At 38.4% G+C, this 15,188-nt stretch overlaps 1 protein-coding gene across 6 annotated transcripts in view; it reads right to left on the reverse strand.

Moving 5' to 3' along the window:
• pak5 (p21 protein (Cdc42/Rac)-activated kinase 5) overlaps window positions 1-15,188 on the reverse strand; it is a 100,990-nt gene that overhangs the window by 20,767 nt on the left and 65,035 nt on the right. The window lies entirely within an intron of this gene.

The following is a 15,188-nucleotide window of genomic DNA, read 5'->3' on the forward strand; positions in this document are numbered from 1 at the left end:
ATGAGATGAATTGAAATTCCTGTTTACTCAGCTTTAGCGAACTACAACCACACATAATTTCAGGCTGGAATTTCAATTCATATGTATCAGGGCTTTGGAACAAGTATGAAATTAACCCTCTGAACCTTAAGCAGTTTCTGGATGTTTTTTTTTTTTTTTACACTTTTGCTCACTGTGGGCTAATTTTTTGCTGCAATATAAAGTCCTGCATCTCTATGAAACAGTACAGCCGTGGCTAGAAGTAGAGGGAACTCAGGAACTTCTTTTGAGCAGTTTGAAAAATGAAAAAAAAAGTTGACTATTTATTTTAAAGAAACTTGAGAAATGTAATCAACATACACAACATTTTTCTACATTTGCACAGGCATCACCAGTACTTTGAAAAAAGATGTTGGCTCTACACGTTATAGTTATTTTAATACCAGCATTTTTAATTTGTTTCTATACTTGTCTCTGCTTTGTGAAAACACAGTCTGCAGTTCAACCGAGACGTCCCTAAATTTTTATCACAACTGTTGAGTCAATAAAGGCTTCACGGTTGTGCAGAATATTTTATTTTTTACACAATCTGGTTGGTGCAAAGTCTATTTCGGACACATTTATATCATGAGACATGTAGCATAAGGTAACCGTCATGAAGTATCACAAATGTAAGCTTAGATTTGGTGAAGTTTTCCAACAGAACAGTACATCAGTTTCAGAACCATTGTAAAGTTTTCCCTACAATCCAGGTGTTTTTCTCACTACTCTGTATATCAGCACGAGAAAGATGTTTCACCGTGAAGAATGTATCTTGCAGCAACTTGCTCTTCTGTATGCTCTTTTGTAGCTATGCTGCATTAAGGATACTGTGCAAATGTGTTATATTTTCTACTCAATCTGTCTTTTTCTCTGAATTTTTGTCAGAATCTGGTGCAAATTTTTGGGTGAATTTTTATATAAAACATGGACAATTTTATTGAAATCTGATTTTAAGCTTAGATTTGCTTAGGTTTTCCACATGTTTACTTTGAAGATCATTAGAAAATTGAAAATCTTGTTGGTGTTTATATAGTTTCTGGCTCAGTTAATGGTGTAATTTAGCCATTTGTCTTTAAGAAAACCTGCCTTTCAAACCAAGTAGCAGGTTTCAGGGTTCAGAGGGTTAAACATCACTTGCAGGAAATGAACGCCGGTATTTGTCTCTAAAAGAAAAGCAGGCATTGATCTGCACAACCACTAGTTGTTGTGAGCTGGGATGCATGAAGATAAATGCTGGGAGACCTGAGATGTTAAAAGGAAACCGGTGGTGGATTCAGCGAGCTAATTCCTGCCCCATTTCCCTCGCAACAGATTAGCTTCATTCTCAGTGGGCTGATCAGGAAGCATTAATATTCGTGAAGTTTGGTTTTTCGTGAGCACACCAGCATGCGCCTTAGTGAGGAAGACGGGGAGAGAATGAACACACATGCTCGCATCTGCTCTAAAGCGAAGGCAGCTTTAACATCAGGGGTGCTGCTTATCCCCTCCTACCTTGTGTTAAGCCCTTTACATGGCTGTGTCGTGAGTCATGGTGCTACAGCAGCACTTCTTCAACTACAATCTGTGTGCGCGTGTGCAGTTTGTGGACCGTGAGGCTCGCCAACCTCCAAAATCACGAGCGCGATGGATAAAAAACCAGACGCTCACCTTTTTTTATCCACCACTTACAGGAAACACCCAGCGAAAGAACAAAGGAAACATGTTGCGTGACTGCTGAGTGCTGAGAGGAGGCTGAGCGGTGGGGATTATCTGAATTTCAAACTCTTACATAATCTATCTGAGAGCTATTTGTGATGATCAAACACATCTGACTGTATTTCAGTGGTGTTTCCTTGGCTTACAGCCTCCGTGTACATCAAGCGTCGCCTCTCAGTTGTTTACAAATCTTTATTTCCTTTGCTCTTCTTGCATTAACCTGGGTTTATATCCTTGGTGCATTAAATGAACACTTCCATCCTACTTTAGGTGTAAAACCCATCAGTCTATGCATCTAAATTTCATATGTATTTGTATTTTAGAAATTATTCTTACAAGTTGCTATCCTCTTTTCCCTGTTTTAGTATTTTGTACCATTCATTTAGTTTTACGGATTGATTTCACACATTTTTTCTTATCTATATATTTATATTTCACATACTATCTTTCTGCATCATTTTTTTGCTGCTTATCTAATAAAATGTGCAATACTCAGTTTGTTTTTACATCTGCTGTACAAAAATATTTGATTTAAATCAGTCTCATGGCTGTCAAACATCTGAAAAGCCCAATTTCCCTCAAAATTCTCAAAACTATATTCTTTCAAATATCTTTAAATTAATAAATTTTGTGAATCTGAGACGAGATGAGGAGGGTAAATTAGCAAATTGAACTGCAGCAGGTCTGTTGAGTCTCACTAGGGCAGTTTTATATTATAATTGTATATTAAATCTGTAGTTTCTAGGCGTAATGTGGCTGCATAACCTGTCAACTGTTGAATAAATCAGCAACTATACTGATAACTGATTTATCCTTTTCAGTAATTTATTTAAGAAAAAAATGGAAAATCTCTGATTCAAATTTCTGAAATTTGAATATTTTCTGGTTTATTTCATAATCTGTGACAGTAAACTGAGCATCTTTGAGCTCTGGACAAAACAAAACATTTGAGGACGTTATCTTGGGCTTTGAGAAACACAAATTGACATTTTTTAAAAAGTTTCTACCACAAATATTTTACAAATTTTACAGTGAAGATGTGTTTGTTCCAAAGACAGACAGATTCGTTCCTAGTGTCATTATAGAGCTAAAAATGCAATGGTAACTGTAGCCTACCTCCGTTGTTGGCATGCCTAATGTCTAATGTTAGTCATTTCTTGTTGAACTCTTAGAGCAAACTCAGTCACATCAGCAGGTTCTTAGATCTTTTGACAGCCATCACGCCTCGTTGTCCGTCACACAGCTGACATACTTGTCTCTGCTGTAGTTTGTCCATGTCACATGTGCTGAGGCAGAAAAGCCGGAATAATCATCAACTCTCAGCAGCATTGTGCTGGCACAGAGATATATCCATACGCCTTCAGATAGCGACCTGCAAACCGCTGCTGCAGACCGACTCTCCTCCTGTCAGCTCATTCATCTGGGAGACTGTGGCTCCACAAGGCTACAGACCCAGTATTAGCACTTCCAAGCTCTTTGTTTTACATTAATGATGTTAAAGATGGGGTACGCAATTTTAATTCAATACAGTTTAAGTCAGAGTCATGAAATATCTCCTCATGGTCCATTAATTGGCTGCTTATGCTGAAAAAATATCTGCTGTTTGTGAACAGCCTTGGCTCTGTAAATGGGAAACAAACAAAGGGGCTTGGACTGATCCACACAACATTAAACCAGCGTGTTCTGTGCATTTTTGTCCTCATGCACAAAAAAGGGAAGTTTCAGCTGCAGAGCTAGTTGACAGTTGGGCATTCAGTTAAAAATTTGGTGCACAAAATAAGTCCATATTATGTTATATAAATACGTCTGCATACAGAGTGCATCCAGAAACTGGTAGATTACAGTGCACATTCATCCACAGTGAATCCAGTACACAGTGTTGTGTAACAGTACAGATCCAGGGCGTTCTGTGGTTTATAGTGGTTCTTTTGAGTCCTTTTGGTGGCATAATGGCGCCTCTGTGAATCTGGCTTGTTGCAGTGGATCTTGTGGATGCTCGACCAGATCGGGATTTTCAGTTCTGGAAGCACGTTGAACTCCTGGTCATGATTCTCGAGCTGTTCCTGAGCACTGCAATGCTTGGGGATGCCTTTGCTTTTACACAGTGGTCTGGAGGAATGTCTGGGTGTCCACTACATGTTAGAGTAACATTCAGAATGTTACATTATAAAGCATTATTCTCCTGCCAGTGGTTTAAATGTTGTGGCTGCTCGCTGTAGCTACCTATGAGATCATGTAACAAGCAGTTTCTTGCTCAGTGTCATTACTGAAATAAAGGCATGAATAAATTGTGCACGTCTCCATGGTAACTGCCATTTTCTCTCGTATTTGAACTCCTACAATGACAGTGTGTAACTTGTACCTGATAGTTTTCCTTCTGTTTTTTTTTGGGGGGGGGCTTTTTTTTCCCCTGAACATTCACTCTGAAAGAAATTTCTCTCCACAAGCCTCCGTTATTACCAACAGCGTTTCTTTCACACATCATCTCTCCCTTCTATTTACCCTCCTCCTCCCTCCTTAACACTCCAGTTGTTCTCCTCTGTTTGAAAGCTATGGGCTGTTTGGTGCCGTGAACTGGAACCTCAAGGTGAAACGGCCTATAAAAGCAGTGAGTAAAATCTGGATGGAAGGCCGAAGCTGCAGGACGGACACTCTTTTAAAACAGGTCGCTGAAAGGAAATCCGTCTTCCTCTGGACAGATGTTGCAGGTTTGAGCTCACACACAAAAAAAATAAAATCACAAGACACACTCATGAATAAAGTCACAGGGGTTCGTTCTTCATGATGGTGAGCTGCATCCTCCATCATCTTCGAGGGCCTGAGACTTAACACCTTTTGCTATATAATTATACATTTTTTGATTGGAGAGGGGAGATTCAACATATTTAAGTATATAAAACACTGAAATGTTCTATTATTTCGCAGAAGTGTCTAAAAATAACAGTGTTTTCATGATGGATCATAACCACAAGTGATGGATGAACTGTGACTTACAAGGCAGTTTTCAACCCTCTGAACTCCACACAGTTTGTAGGGTTTTTTTTACTGCTTTTTGCTCATTTTTCTCACTGTGGGCTCATTTTTCAATGCAAAATATAGTCCTACAGCTCTATAGAAACAACACAGCCATGACTAGAAGCAGAGAGAACTGCAGTATAATGTAATTAGTCTTATAACTTTATGAAAAGAAAAAAAAGTTGAAAAAATCCTCAAATCAACATGTAGAACTTTTTTTTTCAAGTGCCAACATTGGAAGAAAAAAAAGTGATTCAACATACTATAGATATATTCTGACCCACATATTTCAGTTGTTTCCAGACTTGTCTCCTCCTACACAGACGAACATCGGCCCGTTGCTTGGACTAATTGATATGGTGATGCATGTAACGGCTTTGTTTACATGTTCGCCGGTGTTTTCCTACCGAGTTGTCTTTCAGTGTGAGCTAATGTCTCTTTGCATTTCTGCAGTTGTACAGATATGTAAACTGATTGATATTGTGACGCACACAACGGCTCTGTTTAGACTTTTGCTGGAGTTCCGACTTACGGCGAACATCGACTTGCGTCACACTGAAAGAACGGAACTCCGCCATAAGTCGAGGACCCCCTGTATATGACTGCAGCATCATTTATTTTTGTACTGCTTGCATGTCAGTTTGTTTCACATTGAGATGTGACAACACCACAAGGAAAATAACTCAAATGAAAAAAAAAAGAAAACAAGTTAATATCAATCAAACCAAATAGCAAAACTACGGCTTCCGTGCTGCTGCGCTCATTAGAATTCCTCTCATGCTACGCTGGGTTATGAATTTGTGAATGGAGCTCTTTGTGCTAAAATGAGGCAGAGTCACATCATGTTACGCTGCGTGGACGTTGGTGATTCAGAACTAATTCGATTGGCGTACAACAGTAGGGAGTGTCGGTTATCTCATAAAACATCATCATCTCCATTCGCTTCATAATCAATAAGACTGTGTCAGGGAGCGTGACAGGTACAGAGGCTGCAGAGAGTCGAGGCGGCGGATGAAGCCGAGGAGGTGACGAGGGTGCAGAGGCGAGAGGGAGACAAGGTTAATTGTGTGCCAAATCACTGTCAAACGCTCCGCATCAAGCCTGGAAATCTTCCCATTAATTTGAATTAGGGGGCTGATACCGGCCTCCGTGCTCCCCCTCCGCCTCCCCTTTCTATCCCCCGCCTTCCCCCCTGTCCTTACAGCTCGCTGAGCCTTGTGCGCGGGTCGTGTTCGGCGGCGGCTCTGACAGCAGCCATATTTCACCAGCGTGCGGCGTTGGCCTGTCCTTTAGTGATAAGCTGTAATAGATCTACTCTCTCGACTCACCACGGCCGGCTCAAGGTAAGCAGAGAGAGGAGAGGGAGGATGGGGGAGAAAGGAAATTACAGCAAAGGAGCTGGAAAAGAGAAGAAAATGAGGGAGAAAATGTAAAAAATGATACAGTAGAAGAAGGTGGAAATGGGAATCCCTGCTTCTCTAAAATTAGACTGCATTCTCAATTCTGTTTTGGGGGAAACTTATTTTCTGCCGGATTATATTTGTTTGTGACGTATCACCAATGCTCTTTTATTGCTTTATTGTCACTCCCTTTCAGTCAACCAATCGTATATTGCGATTTTTTATGAGATTGTAGCAAAAACTTGCGTTCATGCTACCAATTATTAAGTGGTAATTAAAAACTGTTAAAAAAAATCTTTAAAACTTTAAAAATACATGAAACAACAACACTTACTTTGCGATTTGGAAAGTAATGTTCAAAAACTTTAAAAATGATTAAAATAACGGCAAATATTTGCAAAAATAATTACCTTTTTTAGCTGATTGACAACTGTAATTTAACGTCTAACAAACAAATTACTGTTTGCAACATTATTTTTGTGCAGTCAACATGTAAAAATAAAAACCTTTTCTCTGTAATTATCCAGATATTATCTGTATTTTTAACAAAACAAGGAGAATCTGTAACCAAGTTCGACCATTTTTCAATCTTCAATAAAAAGGATTTTTCTTCCAAATATCTGTAAATTAACAATATTTTAGCAGATTTAAATTTTAAAAAAGCTTCTTTTTAAACAAATGGGATCACTTTACAGTCAAACACTGTAAAAGCACAACTTACTATTTGTCAAAATCCAGATTTTGATGTGGACAATATTTACAGGTTTTTTTATTTCTTTTAACCGGTAACATATAAATTAATATTTTTTCTGTGATTACTGTAAAAGTCAATAAAAAAAATCAATGCCTAATATACATATTTTCCTTACAAATAATTGAAGTTTTTTTCAAAATAACTGTAAAATAACAATTTTTGCCACTGATTTAAATAGAGTAAAAAAAATACATTGATTTCTTTTTTTACAGTGTATACCTTTTGGTGGTAAAATTATAACTTTTTTTGGTTAAATAAGAAGATGACAGATGGGAAGAAGAGTAGGAGAAAACACCAAACACGAACTATGATGGAAACCCAACAGAAAAGCAGCAGAAGAAGAAAGCGAGGAGCAGCTGTGAAGACTCAGAGGATGGAGACGGAGTTGAGGGAGTTGAGTGTCGTAGAAAAGGGAGCCATGAAAAATGAGGCTCATTGGGAGATAAGGAGGGATTAACCTTGCTGGTAATGAAGGGAGGGAGTGATGGGAGGATGGAGGCAGGAGGAGAGGCTCAGATAATTAATGAGCTTGCCCTTCCTGTGACTCCTCGCTGGAACCTGGTTTGAGGCTTCGCTTCGCTGGACGGCAGAGTCCCGGGACGACCGAGGAGGAGGAGGAGCAGCTCATTTCATTCATCTAACGCTTATTTCATAGAGACAGATGCAGCAAACACAGAAACGATTATCCGGTGCGATGCATCACAGCATTTATAGCTGCTGCTAATTCCCAACATCCGTCCAGAGATTGACAGTTTCATTAGAGTTTGTGTCTAAGAGACCCAGAGAGACTTCTGATCAGACACTTTGGATAGTTTTACTAATTTATCAAGCAAACAGCCAAACTTAATCCCATTTTACTTCATCAGTAGTGATCATTTGCTGTATTTCTCAGGTTCAGCTTTTAGTTTTAAACTGATAATCCGACTTGGAAAGTAGTTTGAAAACTTAGTACTAAATAATGTATTATTAATTGACAAAATAGATGCATCACCACTGGATCTGTGACTTCACAGTGCAGAATTTAAAGCTGTGAGAGGAACAGACGACTAAAGAAGTAGTTTTCTGTCTGTTTTGGCTGAATGTTGAATTTAAGTCCATTTTAAGGTCTTTATACTGTATCACTACTTTCACGCTTTGCAGATATCTGAAAAACCAGATATCTGCACTTTAAAAGCAACTTTAAACCAAGTCAAGTGAATTTATGCATTTAACAGGAAAGACATTAAGTGCCTTCCAATAGAAAAATTAAACGAATGTTGGTACCACTACACTCTATATTGCCAACACCTAACTAAATGCATGGTTGTAAGATTAAAATGTAGTCTATTTTACTGTTTTTTTATGAGTAGCTCAACTATGTAAGCCTCAAACATTTTTGATCGGTTGGGTTGACGTATTGCAGATAGTTGCATCAAATTAATAATACATGCGATTTAAATTCTGATTTATGCATTAGTGGATTTAAAATTTAACTCAAGGTAAAAATTTAAAACTTCAAAATTCTGGCACCAAGTACATAACACTGTAAAAGATCATTTGAAATAACACTGAGCAACTTAATTTAATGAATAATGAACTTAAAAAAATTGTGTTTACGCTTGCAGTCATTAAGTACGTGAGAGTTAAAGACGACTTTGATGAAAAACTAATTCAACATAACTGCATTCGAAGTTGCCATAGCTTACAAAGACTGATGCAACGTGTTGCATTAATTTTTATTGTTATGTCTAAACAGTAATTTTGTGTATAGGTGATGTCATGGAAGGTTTGTCCATCTTTATGTCCAAAACTCCAAAAAAAGATATTCACTTCATACTGTCGATTTGTTTGGATTTTGTTGCATATTTCAGTGCATTAGAGCTACATTTTAGTGTAAATACACCTTCAACTCTCCCACCGTCTCTTCCTGCTTCACAAAAGCACTCAAAAGCTGCAGAGCGTCACCTACTCAGCACATCTGCTCCTAAATCTGAGCCCCACCACGACAAAACCACATGGAAATCGTGTTGGGTTTTTTTTTTTTCGACTCGGATGCGTTTGCTGACATGACATGAACAGAAATATTCCTCATCCTCCTTCCACATCTCAACACTCTTCCTCTCTCTGTTTCTTTGTGTGTCAAATCTCAGTGAATCACGACTGCAGGAAGCGAGCGTGCGTGGGTATTTACGCACTCATTTCTTCTTCTTCTTCTTCCATTACTGCTGCTGCTGTTCCTGAAGTGCAGTATCGTTCTGCATCACTGACCAATTTGTGAACAGAAGCTTATTCACTGCTGTCTGAGGAAGATAATATCAAAGAGCCCTTGAGACGGCAGATAAAGAGACTCCTCACGACTCTCCTTCGAGTGTCTCGAGGAGGACTGAACGACCTACAGCGCTGATTAATGAATGATCAAATGAAGCACAGCAGCTGATGCACAAAGACTGGAGATACTGTTTGTACAGAATCAAGCAGCTGTTGTTCATCGTGATAAAAAAAACAGCTCAGTATTATGCATTAGAGTCTCCTGTTGTGTGGAAGACATTATGCAAGACCAAAGCTTCTATATGTGGGAACAATGCGTGAATTCCCAGTAGATTTAAATAGATAATCTCTTACAGTTCAGGTACCTATTGACTTTAGCTGATCTTATCCTACAGCTCCCTCTGCTGGCTGAAAACCAGAAAAACAACAAGCTGCTAAAGCTAAAATGCTATTTATGCTTCCCAGTGAGTGCAACATAGCCACATTTTTTAGCACATTACAATAAAAAATGTAATAGTTACTTATTGATTAATTAATGATAATAATCACAGCATTTCTGAATATAATTGTGCAATCTGAACAGTTAATTAATTTGCAAATATCAGCAGAGTGCTTCAAATCCTGATCTGGTATATTCGGGTCAAGATATAATTGCAGGACTTTTTGTATCCTAGTTGACATTTTTGCTGTTTTCAGGTCTAAAACCAACATGGCCGTCTATAACCAAACACCACATGGTGTTTTAACACAAAGATTCTTCTAAAATAGTACCTATACAATTGAGTAAAACTGAAATTTGAAGTTATTTTTAAAGATATTGTAGTAAACCTGCTGACATGCCATAAATCCACACTTGACTCACACATTACTTTACACTAAATAAGTCAGGAAGTCTTGAGTCCCTAACTCTGGTCCCAGCATACGTGTAACCTGATGGTAAAAGCAGAAAAAGGTGAAAAATAAAAGCAAAAATTATTGCAAACTTTGGCAACAGCTTCTTTACAGCAAATGGCAGGAAGCAAGTCAAGAAATTTTTAGGCTAAAGTGCGTTGGCCAGGCAGGAATGTCATTAGATATTCATGTGTCTTATGTCGTGAAATCAACACATTACAGAATAAGTCAGAAAATGATTTGTTATCACGTTTCTTAAGCAGCAGAAGGTGTTTGCTGCTCTCTGCTGGTCTGACTCAGTATTTAACATCTGAACCAGCAGCACATTAACTGTGAATTATGAATAAAATGATGTGGATGTTAATTTCTCTGATAAAGGGACAGAGTACAGCGAAGCTTCTGGTAATAAGCTTCCCTGAGGCTCATATCTTGTATCTCAGTTATTAATTAGAACGACTTATCCTGACCCCGGTCGAACGTGACCTCGGATCGGGCTGACAGGTTGACCCACCTGTATCATTTAGTGAAAGTTCTTGACATGCTATTAACCGAACGACAGACAAGGTCTCAGCAAATATGAGCAGGATTATTGGAGGAGCGGCTTTTGGTGCGTTTTTCCGTGATTAATAGGCTATGAGCTGACCCGTTTCCTGAGGCCGTCCTGCTGCCTGTTACTTACAGGAGCTAATAACCGTCATCTCATCCTGCTGAGGAGGAGACGCCGAGGCTTTCATTAAATAAGTGGATACCATCACACAATACGTGACTAAAAAATGACTCCGCTAAAGCGGATTACAAAGCCTTACAGGGAGTGTTTGTCTGCCTTTGCATAAGAGCATATCTGCACGCAAAGTGAGGTACAAATAGTAGAAAAATACACTAGAAATCTTTGCTTTTGATAAAACATCTAAAAAACAGGAGAGATCAGGGGTATTCACTGTTATTTAATAAAACAGACGGTCTCAGCCGAGGGGATGCAGCAGCAGACTTGTTCATTTCTAAGAAAAACGGGCCCAAACTTCTACTGAGTCAAAAAATAAAGTAACAGAGAGGCTTTTTATATGAAGACAACTTCTGACTTAAAAATCTGACAGCAGTGACCCCTGGTGTTGCACAATAAGAACTACAATTGTCAAAAAAACCTCTAGACAACACCTGCAGTATACAAGAAGTCACAGTTACCTCTAGGGGTACTTTGGAGTACTGTAGCGGGCATATGAGTGGATTTAAGTGCGCTTTTATTAGATTGGGACGATGCAATTTAACATCCTTTGAGCAACAGATCATGAAACTATGAGCTTATTGGTAGCTATTGCTAATTTAAACTGTTATTATAGTATATCATGCACAGTATAATTAAAACACACGGCTTTTATTCTCCTAAAATCCTCACAGACTACAAACATGGAAGCATAACGAAATGAAAAAATACCTAAATCCTGATGCATAAATGTGAAAACAGCAACTACAATTAGCTAAAATGGCTACAGCTCCCTTTGTAAAAGCGTTCTTATTTATTTTTGGTGATTATTGTGAAAGATTATATATCAGTAATTTATTCGATGCCAGTTATGCTCCAGAATTGACAGCCCTTTATGAAAAAAAACCCTGCAAATTTAGATTTACAGTGTGATATTTTACTGCCATCATTCACCTTCAGTGCAATCATTAGTCTGTCTTAGGGCACACTGATGGATTGTGGATGTAGCGTTAAATAAAAAAGAAATATTACTTTCAAAGGTTTAATGGCAAGGAATCAGTATTTCCATTTTAAGCTATTTTTCTCCTTCCACTCAGCTACATTTAACTGTCAGCTCCAGTTATGTTTATTGCAGAGATTTGTCACGACGGATAATGTAACAAACTTTTAAAATACCAGTGGTTTCCTTCAAAAAGCAGCCAGACTCAAATTTCACGTCTGTAAGTTAACAGCTCCACCAAACACTTGTTTTCTCCCCGAAACTTCTCACATTTCAGTAAACGTTCCGTTGATGTTTTCTCTCCCAGTAATCCTGTTTGAAACCTCAGATTTATCTTCTGTCCCTCTACAGAAAGTAGTTGGAACCTGCAGCCTTCAATCAGTTGGAAAAAAAACACAATTTTAATTTACTACTTTACATTTTGCTGCTATTACTTCATTAGGATTTTATAAACAGGGCTGTTATTTGTAATCGAGTATTTTTGCATTGTTATACTGGAACTTAAGCAAATCCTCTGGATACTTTTTCCAACACTGCTGACGGATTTGGACGTCCACTGAAACTCTTTTCATTAATTTGGAAGCTGTGGAACATTTAGATGTGGAACGTAATCTTAACTGACACAAGATGAACTCAAAGAGTTTCATATTAGGAAAATAAATTACAGAACTAAATTCTGCTTGACAAAATGAAGTGTTTTTTTTACAGGGTTCTCTCTGACCTCAATTTTCCATTTGCTAAAATACCGTCTACTTTCACATCTTTTGGTCTGTAAAAACTGGGGATGCAGTAACCAGTCTGACTGGTCAACTGGTTGGACGGTTACTGCCTTCATAAGGAAAAAAGCACTACATCAACAGCCTTACTGGATGAATAGATGTATTTTCACCATTCTGAACTTGTCCCACCTTATGTAGACTCCTAGGGTTGTTATTAAATTTGGATGGTTATTTAGTTGCCATTTCAGTGATATCCAGTCATTTTTTATTATTAAGTGATTGTTTCCATCATAAATAATTATGGAATTTGTAAGGACATGAAGATAATGAACATTTTATTTTTTTTATTTTTTATAAAAATGTATGCAAGAGCTATCCCAAAGTCCCTCAATTACATATTTGTTAAATTCCTCAATAGTCCTTGTGCTGGAATTACCAGTTGATATAGTTGTATTTTCAGAACATCATATTAATAGGTGCAGCTGTTCTTATCGTTTTAGTACAAAATACGCTGGTTAAAATTATTTAATATGCTGCAAATACTAGATGTGTATGTTGATTTGAATTTACTTTGGCTACTAAAGCTGGCATGTGGAGTGCACTTGACATTGCATGTATTTTTTTTTCCCCTGTGAACAACTGACTGATTGAAGAGTAGATATAATTTCAGTCGAACAACATTTCACATCTGAAAATGGAGAATCAGCTGTTTGAGCTGCTTACAGAGCTCTAAAACGCTGCATTATTTGAAGCGCCACAACCAAACCCAGATTTGCAATTACGTAAAGAACCGCTTACATCCCATTTTGTATTTGTCAGCAGGATAACATAGAGCCACATAGAGCGAGAAGATGCCTGTAGCTGTTGTGGTGTTTTATCGGATTAATGCACACACGTATTGTCTGTACAGCGGAGCTTTAAGAGCAGCGTTTATACGTTTATGCTGCTGCTGGAGGCCGGCTGTGCAGCTCAACCTGCTGCTGAGAGTCGGTGTTTTCCTGCAGTGACATTACGCTGTAGAGCCCCCACAGCTCCAACCAGCGTGACCCAGTGACCTCTGACCTCTGACCTCAGCCTCAGCTAGCAGCTCCTGGACCCATGAGTCACTGGAGGCAGGAATGATTTCCAGCAAACTGGATTAGCGGTGGAGGCATAATGAAATACAAGCATACAGTCCAGAGCAAATCCGCTGACCTTAAGCACATTAGTGGACTAAAGCCTGGACACTCTACTTTTTTTTAATCCACTCCTCTAAGCACCGGCAGATTCAGGCTCATCAGAAGCAGAAATTTCTAGTAAATATCATAAAAAGATAATAAGCAGCTGAGTAACTGAGCAAAAAAACAGTGCTTTTCAGTGTCCTTTTTCAAGTTCCCAAGTGTCGCAAACTTTCTGATCTGAGAAGAGGAAGAGAGGGAGAAGATGGAGATCAATTTGATGTCCCACAGTTATCTTCTTGTCAACTCAGAGACAGATAAACAGACAGCTGCCCGCTATAGATTAATTACACACCACCGCTCATTAATCTGAGCGCCGTCAGCCAGTTATAGTGGGTACCACCCTCATTCAGCCTTACTCCCCTCATTAGATTGTCTCCTGTTGTCTTTTCTCCTCGTTTTTATTCCGGTGCTGTCACTTTTTCACACATTTGCTTTCAAACTTTGTTTTGCATTCACGACCAGAAATTGTCAAAGTTGCTAGAATAGAAAAGCCACTTTTTTGTCAACCAGAACATACACTAGTCGGTGCACATTATACTGAAATTTCGATATTGAAAGAAAGACTGAAGATGTGTTTCACGGTGATGTGAAGGTGAATCTGTTTGGTACTAACTCTGATTGGCTGGGCGGGCAAAGCGTCTCCCTGACTGGCCGAAAAGTCTGTCAATCTCAGAGCATAGAATTTATACACAGATCGGATCGTTTTGTAGTTTTGCACCAAATATCTCAGCGGGACCGGAAGTACGATTTCTGATTTGCACCTGTAGATTTTGGATTTGCACCTGTAGAAAACAGAGAATGTGTGACTCGTGGGGATGATTCGAGTGGTTGTAAGTAGCAATTTGTGTATTTTGGTGGTAAATTATTTCACATACTTATTGCACAAGTTCACATTCAGATTTGCACATATTCAAATTCTCACCTCAACTTCACTTCGTACAATACAGGTGCACAAGTATGTTTTGCACTTAGTGTGCTGCAACAATAGGTGCAAAATGTGAGCGTGTCAGTGTTGAAATATGTGACTTGTAGAGAAGGATTTGTACACCTGTAAATATGATTTGTGCACCTGTAAATGTGATTTGTGCACCTGTAATTACGATTTGTGAATGTGTATTTTTGTGTTGTATTTGTGGGAAGAAAAAAAAATCGACACATACAAAAAATTATTTTACAAGTACACAACTCATAGAGTGTGGGAAATCAGATTTGCTGATACACATACAAATTCAATGTACACAACTACAAATTCGATGTTATAGGTGCTCAAACATTTTGCACCTGAAATACCTCCATAACGAGGTCCCTACTGGTCCATATGTATGTATGGGAACGATAAACACTAATATCTCACTACATTTAACTAGTATATGAAGTGCTTGAATTTCTAAGGCTCGAATAGGTGCAACTGCAACGTAAGCAATTTCCCCTTGAGGATCAATAAAGTATTTACGGTCTGATTCTGATAAATAATGGGCCATTTAATTCAAATAACAAATTCAACTGCTGCATGGATGATTTCTCGC

This window comes from Acanthochromis polyacanthus, chromosome 16 (assembly GCF_021347895.1).
Source record: "Acanthochromis polyacanthus isolate Apoly-LR-REF ecotype Palm Island chromosome 16, KAUST_Apoly_ChrSc, whole genome shotgun sequence".
Lineage (NCBI taxonomy): Eukaryota > Metazoa > Chordata > Actinopteri > Pomacentridae > Acanthochromis > Acanthochromis polyacanthus.